This window comes from Pseudorca crassidens, chromosome 6 (assembly GCF_039906515.1).
Source record: "Pseudorca crassidens isolate mPseCra1 chromosome 6, mPseCra1.hap1, whole genome shotgun sequence".
Classification (NCBI taxonomy): Eukaryota; Metazoa; Chordata; class Mammalia; order Artiodactyla; family Delphinidae; genus Pseudorca; species Pseudorca crassidens.
In genome coordinates, this window is record NC_090301.1 from 80,750,605 (window position 1) to 80,767,313 (window position 16,709).

Consider the following 16,709-nt stretch of genomic DNA (forward strand, 5'->3'; position numbering starts at 1 on the left):
TTGCTAGTAATGAGTCAGCAAGCACCAGGCCAACCTGCACTGCCAATAAAACAAATGAAGTACATAATTTAAGGGGAGCAGCTCTCCTAAGTCCAACATGCCTATCAACACTCGCATTCACACCTTCCTGCAAGCATCACTTATCCCACAGTAAGACGCTTTAATGACAACCAAATAGGCCTGGCTCCCCTGTAAAAAGAATAGAAGGCAAAGAGGAAATTCAACATGAGTGCTGGAATTTTACTCAGAAACAGTGGAAAAGATGAAAACACTCCTCTGAAAAGGAGAAATCTGACGGAAACCTTTACCATCCATTCCAAGGGTGGTACTACTTGCTTCTGGCTATTAGGAGAGGTTGGCCAATGGAGATACTCTGGTTCTCATTAAATTTGGGAAGAGCATCACGGGATCTAAGCTGAGACTGCTCCAGCTCCAGCTCTCTTCCTTGAGGGGAACCTCGCCTGGGCACTGAGAGCCCAGCTCCTGCGGCTCAGCTGTTACCTTCTCTGACAGATTCTCTGCTCCAGTACATGAAGAGTTTCTTTTCCCCGCTAAGTTTAAATATTAATTTTAAAGATATTGAATTTAGCATTTCTATGTGCCTGAAGCAAAATACAAGAGAGAATTTAGCTTATGCTCCGTCCATCATGTTCATCTGAAAATACAAAAATCTCCGTGGAGTACCATGGATTCTATTTACTCTTGCATAATAACATTCAGTAGGGAAAAATAGAATCATGATTCAACCTCTCAGTCCTGCTTGTCCACATCTTGAAAGCAGCATGATCATAAGTCATGCATTCATACTAGTACTGTGCTGAGCACTTAGTATACAACACTGAATAAGAGAGACACAGTCCCTGTGCTGTCACACGTTATTGGAGCCCAAAAGTCAACGTGAACCACTAGTGAGCTGTGACTGTCAAGAGTTAATACAGTCATCTTTGAGGAGGGAAAACAATGGACTTTTGATTCAAGTAGACCTAGGATAAAATTCTGGTTCTACATTTAGTAATCAGGCAACCGCAGAGTTAAGAAATATTGTCCCCGTTTGCCACTAAGACAAGCGAGGCTTAGAGTCGTGTAGGTAACATTTCTAAACTGTGTGGATTGAGTGCAATTACATAGGTAATGTACATTTTACTTAGAGGATGTTGAAGACATGTTCTCTCCCTTCCCTCCCTCCCCCCAGGCTTTTTCAGGTAACATTAGCAGGAGAATAGAGATCAGATCAAGGGATATAACTGTCCAATTCCATTCCACACCAGCTGGACCAAATCTAGTAAACTGTGTTGAGTTCTCTGCACTCATTTCTTAAGAAGATTCAGAAGTTCTCTCTATCGCAACCAAGTGAGAAGTTGGAATGAATGACTGCCAAGGTTCCTTTCACTTCTAATATTCTATGATTTTAGGGGAAGGATATTAATGAAGACTTTAGTTATGCCATAAAAAGTCATAAATGTAATACAATATCATAATATTTCAGATTTCTGCTATACTCTTTTAAAGTAAAACTTAAAAAAAAAATCTCATAAAGCACAGGATCAAAGACTCACAGAACTGAGTATCTCATTTCTAAACATAAAGCTGTGCATTTTGCAGTGCTAAAGATGGGAGTTTTTCCCACTACATGCAACTGTGATACAAGATAATGTCTAAAACAGTGCTATTATTAAAATAACTTCATTATGCAAATCAATTGTGAATTAATACAGGGCCCGTAAGTGTGTAATTTGGGTGAAGAAATAGTCTCATCAATTTTAAAGACATCTTTTTAAACGTGATTCAAATTTTAAGAAAAAGCTAAAAGACACTTCCAAAGTAATAGCTTTTCAGCTGCATTTAAAAAAAATAAATTTAGGGCTTCCCTGGTGGCGCAGTGGTTGAGAGTCCGCTTGCCGATGCAGGGGACGCAGGTTCGTGCCCCGGTCCGGGAAGATCCCACATGCCGCGGAGTGGCTGGGCCCGTGAGCCATGGCCGCTGAGCCTGTGTGTCCCGAGCTGGTGCTCCGCAACGGGAGAGGCCACAACGGTGAGAGGCCCGCGTACCGCAAAAAAAAATAAATTTATTTTATTTACTTATTTTGGGCTGCGTTGGGTCTTCGTTGCTGCGCGCGGGCATCCTCTAGTTGCACGAGCGGCGGCTACTCTTCGTGCGGTGCACAGGCTTCTTACTGCGGTGGCTTCTCTTGTTGCAGAGCACGGGCTCTAGGCGTGTGGGTTTCAGTAGTTGTGGCATGCGGGCCCAGTAGTTGTGGCTTGCGGGCTCTAGAGTGCAGGCTCGGTCGTTGTGGCACATGGACTTAGTTGCTCCACGGCATGTGGGATCTTCCTGGACCAGGGCTCAAACCCGTGTCCCCTGCATTGGCAGGCGGATTCTTAACCACTGCGCCACCAGGGAAGTCCTGCATTTGTGTCAAAGATACAATTTTACATCTTTTTGAGAAGGCTGTCATGACACAGAAGAATAAGAAGGTAAGAACTCCATGTGAACAAGATTAGATGTTTAGGAGTTAGAAACAGGACTCCTTTTAAAAAGAATCAAGATTGGTTTGTCATGTTGTATTGAACTATGTGGACAAATGGTAGGAATCTAATAAAACTATGTTAATTGATTATATTTGAGAGTATCCTTCACATAGGTGGAATAATTTTTACCCAGTTTGCTTCCATAAATGATTTTTAGGAGGCTGATGCCAAGTCATTTATGCATTAAACCTCTCAAAATATGGAGTCAAAACCATATTGGATGAGAGGAAAATAAAGATCCTAACCCCTTCTATGAATGGTGTTCCTCTGCTGTATGTCACGCTTTGCTCTGTACTTCCCAGGAGCCAAGAGAGACACACATGGAACACACATTCTCATTAACATTCTCATTATTTGTAAAAAGAAAACTCCCCCTGATCCTTAATTCTCAAATTAGTGGTCCCTATGCGTGTTTATACAGAGAGCAGCAAACAACACATGGATAATGCCCGAAATTTGTTTTGAAGAGCTCCAGATGCATCTCTCATTTGGCCGTTTCTTTAAAAAAGCCAAAGGCATAATATTAAGAGGTAATTTTACAAAGATATTTCCACTGCCAGGCAGGCAAATGAGAGAGATTATTTTCTTTTCTGTGTGAGAGGGGTATTTTTAAATTTGAGAGGAAGATACAATAACTGGACAGAAGTTCTGCGGGAGAGCTGCAGGCACACAGGTGTTGGTGCTGTTAATGGGTGATTCTACCAGCAGAACTGCAAGGATATAAACTGAGTGGCAACAGAGGCTGGGCACGGAAGACATCGTTTTTATGTTCCCTATCCTTGCTTGCTGTACTGAACTCATTTCTTTTAATAACCAATCAAAGTTCACATAATAGAAATGTAGGCTGAAATGTCCGACAGCTGGCTAAGGATCCATTATTCTATAATTGTTGAGTGGAGGAGAACCACCCCAAAGATGCATTCTCAAACACATGGCACTCGTGTGAAAATAGCACTCATGCGTGAAGATAGAACTCAACTGAGAAAATAGCTTTCAAGGTCACTAGACGTGCAGGTGATGGCTAGCACTTCTGACTTCATTTAGTCTCAGCTGAGGTAGAAAAATGACCATAAAACTAGAGTGTATACACACAGATGTGTCTCTCATTTGAATCTCTCTGTATATATTCTAATATGATGGAATATCTGTACCAAAGCAGAAATCTTAGATGACAAGTTCATCTGGATATGTGTGTGTGTGTGTGTTTATGTATGTGTATGTGCATCTGCATATACACACGAATACACGTATCTTATTGAATGAATTCACTGCTTAAGCACTATGTGCCAGGTGATAAAGAATCCCTAGAACTCTGTTAAGAGACTGTATTACCAATCACGTCCAATGCTTTCAGCACCTGCACCGTTATCTGTCATTTGGGAGAGCTTTAGGATGCAGAACTCTTACTATGCATTCGTCCTGTTGTCCTTCTTCTGTGCTGAGGCTTTATGTCACTGACCACTGTTTATAACACTAGCTCAAATTATTCCTGATTCTATATCTAAAAATGTATTATACAAGAACACGTTCATGGCTATCATTCTGAAACAGAAGGGCACTTGAAAACCAACAATAGACTACACACAATGGCAAAAGATTATCGTGCTGACTTTTTTGCACAGTCACAAAATCCAGAACAGATTATTCAAAGAACTCTCTGGAAGCTGACAAGCTTATAAAAGCAATCCTAATAAAAAAATTTCTGCATTCTACATATATAACAAAGTTACAGCATGTCATCTGCTCTATAAATTGTCACTATTACCACTTGGAGCAGAAGGAAATGTACATATATAAAGATATATATGTGCATAATTTTATATTCCCAGAGGAAACTGAAAAAGTATGTGCATTAAATAGTGTTTTCATTGCAACATGAAAAACGACGCTTAAGCAATGGTTCACAGTCCCACAAGGGTAAAGTCAAGTGTAAACGCTGCCTAGTATAATGGGGGGAGAATGGACGGGGCACTCAGGCATGGGAGCAAATTCTGATCCTGTCACTAGTTGGATCTATTACTTCTGGCTGATCCCTGTACAGCTCTGAGGTTCAGTTTCCTATCAGTAAAATAGAGATATTAAATATCTATTTTGCAGAGAGTTGTGGGAATTAAAGGACAAGGAATAAGTCCCTACCCATTGCTGCTTTTTCAAATTATTAAATAAATTTAAAAGCTAAAAACAGAGATTTATGGTTTCTCAGTGAATAACATACCAGCCAGTATCGTTACGATTACGCTGTATCTGGCGAGATTTAAGACTGAAATTCAATACACATATTTTCAGCTCTCAAATACTATGATTATCTGAGCATATATGAGAGAAGAATGTAAAACTCCTCTGGAGACAGATTTTAAGAAAACTACTCTAGAATATATGTGGGCACAATATTTAGGCCTCAGTGGAACATTTTCATTTATCTTCTTTCTGATAAATCTGTATTCTTTGTCTACGCTCATAAAGAAAAGGCAGTTCTCATGAAGTGTGCTCGAGAAAGCAAGTCTCTGTGCTCTCACATGTGTCATTACCTTGTATTTCTCACTCTTTAAAGGCCCAATTTCAGTATTTCTCCCTCATGAAAACTTTGTGTCCACTCCACCCCATGGAATAGTCCCCACCCTGAAAAAAGCATGGGGTTCATTTGGGGACACAAGACTGCCCTCCTTGCTGAGCACTGGGGTGGGCACGGCAGCTCCAATCCTTGCCTAGAGATGGGCTAAAGGTCTCTAAAGGACTCACACACTTGCAGGCCTTACCTTTAAAAAAAAAAAAAAAAAAGTAAAGTTTTTCTATCTTTTCCACCAACAGAATTTCCATTTCCATTTCCATGTTCACTGTTCACTTCGATTTTAGGTGAACGATGTGAAGATTGTGAGAACTCTATTTTCAACAACTGAAGTTCTGCCCACTGATGGCCTATTCACATGTGGTTCAGCACACACTAGGTTAGGCCTTAAATATGCTATGACCACACGATCTTCCCAAGCTATCCTAAAAGGGTGAAAGGAGGTGAACCCTGCTGAGCTTTCACCTCTTGCTCCTGTAGCCCCACCCTCCAACCTTGTGCACCCTGCTCTGTGCCCTGGGAAGCCAAGCTATGAAGACCAGGCACACAGCTCCCTTTTCCACCGGCTTTCAGCTTCGTTTGGCCAATGGCAGAAACTGGCAGATCAGAGGGTGGGCAGAGAGTGAGACTGGGGAAGTTACTCCCCTGACTCACTCCCTGCCAGGCTGTCATCATGTCCCTCAGCTCCCATCAGGTCCCTGGCTCCACAGCTACCTTCTCCTGCGTTCTGGTAACCACTTAAATGGCTTCTCTCTGTTGCCAGCTATGAAGACTAGGTGAACCCACACCACTGTAAACAGCCCCTTATTCATTCTCTTAAGTAACACCAGTCTGAATATGCCATCTCATTCCTGCCAGGACCCTGACTAAGCCTTGAATCCAGTCTCAAAACACCAGGAAAAGAGCCAGACTGAACCAGAGCATCAGGACTTGCTGTTACAGCAGGTATTAATACGAACAGCTGCAATGACTTTACCAGAAGAGCATAAGAACAGTTGTTACTCTTATGTCATAAAAAACCAACAATTGGATTTATGCTACAAACCAATCAAGGTGAGACTGAAGTCTTTAAAAAGCAAATGAGAATATCAACAAGAAAAATCCAGCTGAAAATTATTCTATAATCCCATGCAAATATTACAAGCCCACCAAAATGCAGCTTTTTCTGCTGCTACCATCACTGAAGAACATCATTAAATAAGGAGAAGGGTGGGGGGCAAGATTCCTGAACCTCAATAAAAGAGCTGAGAAAAATGAACACATTGAACATAGCACTGAAGCCCACGGAAGCTTTAGTGTATTCAAGGCTGCACTCTTGCAGCATCATAGAACCTAACACATATCTACACAGAGATGTAAGTTTATTTAAATAAATTCACAGAGGAGAGGGGCCAAGATGGGGGAGTAGAAAGACCCTGAGCTCACCTCCTCTTATGAGCACACCAAAACAACATCTGCAGAACAACCACCCATTAAAAAAAAAGACTAGAAGCTACCAGAAAAGATCTTCTCCAACTAAAGGCATAAAGAAGGAACCACAAGACAAGTAGTAAAGGCAAACTCAAGATATAATCAAATTCCATACCCCAGGGTGGGCGACCCACAAACTGGAGAATTATATTGCAGAGGCTCTTCCACAGGCATGAGACTTCTAGGCCCCCTGTCAGGCTCCCCAGCCTGGGGGGTCCTGCATCAGAAAGATGATACCCTAGAGCATTCGGCTTTGAAGGCCAAGGGGTTAATTTTGGGAGCCTCACAGAACTCAGGGAAATAGAGATTTCATTCTTAAAGGGCCTACCCAAAATCTCACACATACCAGGACCCAAGGCAAAAGCAGTAATTTGATAGGACCCTGGGCCAGACCTACCTGCTTGTCTGGGAGAGTCTCCTGGAGAGGTGAGGGATGGCTGCGGCTCACGCAGGGGACATAGACAATGGTGGCAGCCATACTGGGGAACATTCTACCCATGAACACTGCTGATGGCAGCTGCCATCTTGGCTCAAGACCTGGCCCCACCCAACAGCCTTTAGGCACCAGTACTGGGATGCCGCAGGCCAAACAACTAACTGGACAGAGACACATCCCTATCCATCAACAGATGACAGGCTGCCTTAAGATTTCCTGAGCTCACAGCTGCCTCTAAAAACACCCTAGATACAGCCCTGCCTACCAAAGGGCCAAGACACAGCTCCGCCCCCCAGTGGGCAGGCACTGGCCCTTCTCTCCAGGAAGCCTGCAAAAGCCTCTAGACCAGCCTCATCCACCAGGGGGCAGACACCAGAAGCGAGAAAACTACAATCCCACAGCCTGCGGCTCCTGCTCGCAGCAGGCCAGATCTTAACCTGGGAACAGCTGGGCCCAGGTCCTGGCCCTGTCCACGAGCAGGCCAATGCAAACTTCAGGACACCACAGACCCCATACCCAACTGTGTCAGGAACACCACCCCCCAAACAATCTGAAATGAGATCTGAGATCCCTGGGCCCTGCAGCCAGACTACAGGAAACAGCTCTGTCTACCAGTGGTCCAGCACTAACTCCAGGACCTGGCCTCACCCACCAGTGGGTGGCCAACAGCTGTGGAGTCTTCAGGACCCTGACTCTGGCCACTGGTGAGCCAAAACTAGCCATAGGACCCCTGGGGTTCTGCAGCCAGCCTCCTCGTGACCAGGTCCTGCTAACCAGCAGCCAGTAATCATGAGGGCCTGCAGAGTACAAATGCAGAGTTTTAAAAATGCATTTGAAATTAAGAGATCGGCAACTTAAAACAATATATATATAGAGAGAGAGACTGCTATAGAAAAACCTCATGATAACCACAAACCAAACATCCATAATAGATATACATACAAGAAAGGAAAAGGAATCCAAACTTAACACTAAATATAGTCATCAAATCACAGGAGAATAAAAAAAGAAGAAAGGGGGGAAAAGACCTATAAAGACAAATACAAAACAATTAACAAAAGGGCAATAAGAACATACATACCGATAATTACCTTAAATGTAGTCAGGTTAAATACTCCAACCAAAAGACATAGAGTGGCTGAATGGATACAAAAACAAGACTCATATATATGCTGCCTAGAGAGACTCATTTCAGATCTAGAGACACATATAGACGGAAAATGAGGGGTTGGAAAAAAGTATTCCATACAAATGGAAATCAAGGAAAGCCAGAGTAGCAATACATGTATCAGGCAAAATAGACTTTAAAATAAAGACTGTTACAAGAGACAAAGCAACACACTACATAATGATCAAAGGATCAATCCCAGAAGATATAACAATTGTAAATATATATATGCACCCAACACAGAAGCACCTAAATATTTAAGGCAAATATTAACAGACATAAAAGGAGAAATCAACAATGATACAATACGGTAGGGGACTTTAACACCCTACTTATATCAATGGACAGATCACCGAGACAGAAAATCAGTAAGGAAACACAGGCCTTAAAAACCACATTAGACTAAATGGAATTACTTGATATATAGAGAGCATTCCATCTGAAAGCAGCAGAATATACATTCTTTTCAGGAGCACATTGAACAGGATCCAGGATAGATCACATGCTAGGCCACAAAACAAGCATTGGTAGATTTAAGAAAACTGAAGTCAAATCACGCACCTTTTTGACCACAATGTTACGAGATTAGAAATCAACTACAAGAAAAAAACTGCAGAAAACACAAACACATGGAGGTTAAACAATATGCTACTAAACAACCAATGGATCATTGAAGAAATCAAAGAGGAAATCAAAACATACCTAGAGGCAAAAGAAAATGAAAACACAACAATCAAATACCCATGGGACACAGCAAAAGGTTCTAAGAAGGAAGTTTATAGCAATACAAGCATACCTCAGAGAACAAGAAAAATCTCATAAATACCCTAACCTTACATCTAAAGGAACTAGAAAAAGAAGAATGAACAAAACCCAAAGTTATTAGAAGGAAAGAAATCATAAAGATCAGAGCAGAAGTCAATGAAATAGAGACCAAAAAAAAAAAAAAAAAAAAAAGATCAATGAGCTGGTTCTTTGAAAAGATAAACAAAATTGATAAACCTTCAGCCAGACTCATCAAGAAAAAATGAAGAGGGCCCAAATCAATAAAATCAGAAATGAAAAAGGAGACATTACAGCTGACACCATAGAAATACAAAAAATCGTAAGAGACTATTACAGGCTACTATATGCCAATAAAATGGACAACCTAGAAGAAATGGACAAATTCTTGGAAAGGTACAATCTCCCAAAACTGAACCAGGAATAGAAAATATGAAAAGACCAATTACCAGTAATGAAACTGAATCAGTAATTTAAAAACCTCAACAAACAAAAGTCCAGGACCAGATGACTTCACAGGTGAATTTCGCCAAACATTTAGAGAAGAATTAATGCTTACCCTTCTGAAACTATTCCAAAAAACTGCAGAGGAAGGAACACTTCTGAACTCATTCTATGAGGCCACCATCACCAAAACCAAAAAGAGATCCCCCCCCCCAAAAAAAAAATTACAGGCCAGTATCACTGACGAACACACAAAAATCCTCAATAAAATACGAGCAAACCAAATACAACAATGCATTAAAAGGATCATACACCATGATCAAGTGGGATTTATCCCAGGGATGCAAGGGATTTTCAATAACTGCAAATCAATTAGTGTGATACACCACATTAACAAATTGAAGAATTTGTTCTTCAAAAGCCATACAATCATCTCAAAAGATGTAGAAAAAGCTATAAAATTCAACATCCATTTATAATAAAAACTCTTCAGAAAGTGGACACAGAGGGAACCTACCTCAACATAATAAAGGCAAACCCACAGATAAAATCATACCCAACAGTGAAAAGCTGAAAGCATTTCCTCTAAGATCAGGAACAAGACAAGGATGCCCACTCTCACCACTTTTATTCAACATAGTTTTGTAAGTCCTAGCCACAGGAATCAGTGAAGAAAAACAAAGTAACCAAGTTAGAAAGGAAGACTTAAAACTGTCACTGTCTGCAGATGACATGACACTATACATAGAAAATCCTGAAGACACTACCAGAAAACTACTAGAGCTCATTAATGAATTCAATAATGTTGCAGGATACAAAATTAATATACAGAAATCTGAATTTCTCTACATTAATACTGAAGTATCAATATTGAAAGGGAAATTAAGGAAACAATCCCATTTACCATAGCATCAGAAAGAATAAAATACCTGGGAATAAATATACCTAAGGAGGCAAAAAGACCTGTACTCTGAAAACTGTAAGGCACTGATGAAATAAATTGAAGACTACACAAACAGGTAGAAAGATATATACCATGTTCTTTATTGGAAGAATAAATACTGTTTATATGACTATACTGCTCAAGGCACTCTACAGACTCAATGCAATCCTTGTCAAATTATCAAATTAGCAGAGGGGGGAACACTTCCAAACTCATTCTGCGAGGCCACCATCACCCTGATACCAAAACCAGACAAAGATGTCACAAAGAAAGAAAACTACAGGCCAATATCACTGCTGAACATAGATGCAAAAATCCTCAACAAAATACTAGCAAACAGAATCTAACAGCACATTAAAAGGATCATACACCATGATCAAGTGGGGTTTACCTCAGGGATGCAAGGATTCTTCAACATATGCAAATCAATCAATGTGATACACCATATTAACAAATTGAAGAATAAAAACCATATGATCATCTCAATAGATGCAGAAAAAGCTTCTGACAAAATTCAACACCCATTTATGATAAAAAACCCTCCAGGAAGCAGGCAGAGAGGGAACTTAACCTCAACATAATAAAGGCCATATATGACAAACCCACAGCCAACATCATTCTCAATAGTGAAAAACTGAAAGCATTTCCAGTAAGATCAGGAACAAGACAAGGTTGTCCAATCTCACCACTATTATTCAACATAGTTTTGGAAGTTTTAGCCACAGCAATCAGAGAAGAAAAAGAAATAAAAGGAATCCAAATTGGAAAAGAAGAAGTAAAGCTGTCACTGTTTGCAGATAACATGATACTATAGAGAATCCTAAAGATGCTACCAGAAAACTACTAGAGCTAATCAATGAATTTGGTAAAGTAGCAGGATACAACATTAATGCACAGAAATCTCTTGCATTCGTATTCACTAATGATGAAAAATCTGAAAAGAGAAATTAAGGAAACACTCCCATTTACCACTGCAACAAAAAGAATAAAATACCTAGGAATAAACCTACCTAGGGAGACAGAAGACCTGTATGTGGAAAACTATAAGACACTGATGAAAGAAATTAAAGATGATACAAACAGGTGGAGAGATACACCATGTTCTTGGATTGGAAGAATCAACACTGTTAAAATGATCATACTACCCAAGGCAATCTACAGATTCAATGCAATCCCTATCAAACTACCAATGGCATTTTTCACAGAACTAGAACAAAAAAATTTACAATTTGTATGGAAACACAAAAGACCCTGAATAGCACAATCTTGAGAAAGAAGAACAGAGCTGGAGGAATCACACTCCTTGACTTCAGGCTATACTACAAAGCTACAGTAATCAAAATAGTGTGATATTGGCACAAAAACAGACACATAGATCAGAACAGGATAGAAAACCCAGAAATAAACCCACACACTTATAGTCAAACTACGATAAAGGTGGCAAAAATATACAATGGAGAAAAGACAGTTTCTTCAGTAAGTGGTGCTGGGAAAACTGGACAGCTACATGTAAAACAATGAAATTAGAACATTCCCTCATACCATATATAAAAATAAACTCAAACTGGATTAAAGACCTAAAAGTAAGACCAAAACGATAAAACTCTTAGAGGAAAACTTAGGCAGAAGATTCTTTGATATAAATCGCAGCGATATTTTTTTGGATCTGTCTCCTAAATTAAAGGAGATAAAAGCAAAAATAAACAAATGGAACCTAATTAAACTTAAAAGAGTTTGCACAGCAAAGGAACAACTGACAAAATGAAAAGACAACATATTGAATGGGAGAAAATATTTGCAAATGATATGATTGATAAGCGATTAATATCCAACATTTATGAATAGATCACAGAACTCAACATCAAAAAATAAACAACCTGATTAAAAAATGAGAAGAACTCGACAGACATTCTTCCAAAGAGGACATGCAGATGGCCAATAGGCACATGAAAAGAAGCTCCACATTGCTAATTATTAGAGAAATGCATATAGAAACTACAATTAGATGTCATCTCACATCTGTCAAAATGACTATCACCAATAAGAACCCAAATAACAAATGTTGGCAAGGATATGGAGAAAAAGGAACCCTTGTACACTGTCGGTGGGAATGTAAATTGGTGCAGCCACTGTGGAAAAGAGTATTAAGGTTTCTCAAAAGCTAAAAATAGAGCTACCGTATGACCCACAATTCCACTCCTGGGTATATATCAGAAAAAAACAAAAACACTAATTCAGTAAGATGCACACACCCCAGTGTTCACATCAGCATTATTTACAATTGCCAAGATATTGAAGCAATCTAAGTGTCCATCAGCAGATGAACAGATAAAGAAAAAGTGGTACAGATATACAGTGGAATACTACTCAGCCATAAAAAAGAATGAAATTTTGCCATTTTTAGCAACATGGATGGACTTGGAGGGCATCATGCTAAGTGAAATATGTCAGAAAAAGAAAGCAATACTGCATGATATCATTTATATGTGGAGTCTAAAAAATATACTAGTGAATGTAACAAAAAAGAAGCAGACTCACAGATGTAGAGAACAACCTAGTGGTTACCAGTGGGGGTTGGATGGGAGGGGCAATATAGGGGTGGAGGAGTGGAAGGTACAAACTCTTGTGTTTAAAATAGGCTCAAGAGACTGGTGGTGCAGTGGTTAAGAATCTGCCTGCCAATGAAGGGGACATGGGTTTGAGCCCTGGCCCGGGAAGATCCCACATGCCGCAGAGCAACTAAGCCCATGTGCCACAACTACTGAGCCTGTGCTCTAGAGCCCGTGAGCCACAACTACTGAGCCCATGTGCCACAACTACTAAAGCTCGTGTGCCTAGAGCCCATGTTCTACAACAGAGAAGCCACCACAATGAGAAACCTGTGCACTGCAACCAAGAGTAGCCCCCGCTTGCTGCAACTAGAGAAAGCCCACATGCAGCAACGAAGACCCCACGCAGCCAAAAAATAAATTAATTTAAAAAAATAATAAATAAAATGGTAAATTTTTAATAAATAAATAAAATAGGCTCAAGGATGTATTGTACAACACAGGAAATATAGCCAATATTTTGTAATAACTATAAATGCAAAGTAACCTTTAAAAATTGTATAATTTTTTTAATAAAATAAAAATAAATTCACTGAAAACCAGAATTTCATATTAACACAATGGTGCTTTGCCCTATTCTCCTTTCTTAAAATCTTGTATTTCAAGAAACAACACTATTTTTACATGACAATGGGCTTGTCACTTAAATTAAGGACCTTTTCCTGAACTGCCTCTGATTATTCTCTGGTTACCTCTCACCTTCCACAGTCCCAAACCTTCCTATTGGGATAATGGTCTTAGCAGCCTCATTTGCCCAGAGGAGCCCTTCACTTCACCTTCCAGATTTACTCATACTCACCTTTCTTAATTTTCTTTTCTCCTCCTCTTTCACTCCCTGCTACCCTCACTCAAGGACACCTGAAAGAAAAAAAAAAAGAAAGAGTTCAGCTTGAAATGTACATTGAGATCTCATCCATATTCTGTACCAATTTCCAGACCATAAAACCCCTTATTGCATAGAAAGTGTTCTGTGATAATGCCTGAAATAGTCCCTTTTACCTTGTGCTTAAAATAAAACACACCTTAAACGTACTTTGTAAAGCAGCAGCATGCAACAACAGAAGACAAAGAGGCCAAAAGAGGGGTCTCTTTTCTCTTCCTCTTTTGTTAATGAACACAAAGATTCTTTTCACTGCAAACACCTAGGAGAGAAGACTAGCTTAGGGATTTGGTAAGGTTGGCATCTGGAAAGTGAGGGGACTGAGGGAGCGCTGATCACCCTTATTATTCAGAGTACGCCGGAATGTGGAGCCGACTACAACTGACGCCCAGCTCACATCGTTGATGGCAAAGATGACTTCTCGTCCCCAGAATCACAATTCTAGGCCACGGTCTTCCACTGGGACTAACAGCCGCCCCAGCAATGCCTGCACCTCAGGGCCATCACTCCTCCTGCCCCCATCATGGCTGCCCGTTACCACTTGCACAGGGTAGACACTGAGTAAGGAATCGTTGAATATGCCCAAACAAGGCTGACTTCACCCATTCAGTCTGCAAAGTCCACTCCCCTGACTCTGATGACGACCAATTTCCATTTACCCTTTGCGGCCTGCATTTGGGCAGCAGGCAACTCCTGGCTGTGCAGCCTCAAATTAGCACGCTCACTACACCGCATGACTCAGCAGCCAAGAACTTTCCCATCTGAAACTAATTAATCTTCCCCACATCCCCGTGAGGTAAGCAGGTGTGTTCACCTGCAGGTTATAAGGAGGAAATGGGGATGAGGAGGTTAGGAGCTGTGCCATGGGTTATTAAGGGTGTCTGCCGGGGATGAAGTCATTCTGTAGTCATCCCCGTTCAGTCTCCACCTGCTCCGGATCCAGGCCTACACACACACACACACGCACGCACGCACGCACGCACGCACGCACACACACACACACACACACACCCTGCTTTGACCACCTTATCATTCTCTGGGCTTTTGTGAAGGCGCAGAGTCCCAGCAGACACATGCATTTCAAAAGGATAAAAGGTATTATGATTTGCCCCTGCTAAATACTTTAGACGTCTCTCCCACGATAACTCGTACCAGAAGTCCTCTCTCTCAGACCTTTTCCAGTAAAGGTATCTTGTTAGCTAGAACTAATACTGTCTCCTGGAAAGAGGGCTCAGAATAATACAGCTTCATCCTTTGCCTGGGAAAGGCCTCGTAAGGTTCACTCTCGCATCTTCAGAGGCACAAACCAGCACCCAGGCAGCCCTGGAGTTCAGGGTTATTGGCTGCCCAGGCCTGTGAACTGCCCGGAGCACAGTGATGGCACAGCGCCTCCACACACTTCATCTGGGCCCTCTCGGCTCTGCAACATGATTTGCGTCTCTGATTGGTTCCCTAGGGCAGGTACACAGCCAGCGCTGCAACTTTCTCTACTGTAGGCCTTTCTGACTTAGCCAAAGAGAACGAGGATTGGCTACTTCCAAGGGAGAAGCACGCTTCAACCACCAAAACTATGTCCTTTATCCTTTGCTGGTTCTGCTTTCTCCTCCCACCTCCAGATGAGGACCTGCCCCAGGTTTCAAACTTTTATGTTATTACTATTTACTTTCCTATAGTGTTATTACTCTTACTTTCCTTAGGGACCACATGTATGCTCACACATTCTACTCCCACTCCTTGCTGATTTCTAAATCACCAGATCTGACGAGGCTGGACTATAAACTATAATTTTCTGCCATTTTTAAATAGCATAAATTGGAGTAGATGACTTACTATTTCATTTAGGGAATGACTAGTCCTGAAAGACATTAAAACATTCTCTAATGCCACAGTAAATAAAACAGTATAGTAGTAACATTTGAGTAGACAGACAAATGGAACAATAGAAGGTCTGGAAATAGACTCAAATACACATGGGAATTTGTTATACGGTAAAGGTGGCATCTCAAACCAGTAAGGTAAGAATACACTTCAAGAAGCTGAGTTGGGACAACTGGGTAGCCAGGAAAAAAATAAGGTTAGTACACACCTCATACTATACACATAGAAAACAAAGCCATAAAAGTTCCAGAAAAGAAAATGTGAACACAGAATAGTATTGGATAATCTTAAGGAATTATTGGTATAATAATGTTATAGAAGTTACGTTCTAAAAAGTTCTTACATGTTATTGATATATATTGATATACTTATAAAGAAAATATAATGTCTAGGGTTTGCTTCAAATATTCTCAAAATGGATGGGAGGATAAGATAAAACAAGATTGGCAAAATACCCCTAATTGTTGAAGCTGGATGACATGTAATTGAGGTTTATTATACTATTTTCTAATTTGTGTATGCTTAAAATTTTCTGTAATAAAATGGGTTCTTAAAAATACGAGAAAATTCCCGTGCCACAACTACTGAGCCTGCACTCTAGAGCCCGTAAGCCACAACCACTGAAGCCTGCATGCCTAGAGACCGTGCTCCGCAACAAGAAAAGCCACCGCGATGAGAAGCCCGTGCACCGCAATGAAGAGTAGCCCCCGCTCGCCGCAACTAGAGAAAGCCCGTGTGCAGCAACAAAGACCCAACGCAGCCAAAAATGAAATTGAAAAAAAAAAAAAACAAGGTCCTACTGTATAGCACAGGGAACTATATTCAATATCCTGTGATGATAAACCCATAATGGAAAAGAATATGAAAAAGAATGTATATATATGTATAACTGAATCACTTTGCTGTACAGCAGAAATTAACACAACATTGTAAATCAACTATACTTCAACAAAATAAATTAAAAAAGAAAAAAAAACACAAGAAAATATGAGTGACTTCCTAG

General features: G+C 40.6%; 1 protein-coding gene and 1 long non-coding RNA gene across 4 annotated transcripts in view; one reads left to right on the plus strand and one right to left on the minus strand.

Annotated features, from left to right (window-relative positions):
* Positions 1–16,709, plus strand: part of LOC137226663 (uncharacterized) — a 230,345-nt gene that overhangs the window by 209,364 nt on the left and 4,272 nt on the right. The gene's annotated exons all lie outside the window — the stretch shown is intronic.
* Positions 1–16,709, minus strand: part of LYPD6B (LY6/PLAUR domain containing 6B) — a 232,646-nt gene that overhangs the window by 24,963 nt on the left and 190,974 nt on the right. For both annotated transcript variants that reach the window (XM_067741989.1, XM_067741990.1), the window contains exon 2: positions 13,748–13,806. The gene's annotated coding sequence lies outside the window, so the exon portion shown is untranslated. The remainder of the gene's footprint in view (positions 1–13,747; positions 13,807–16,709) is intronic.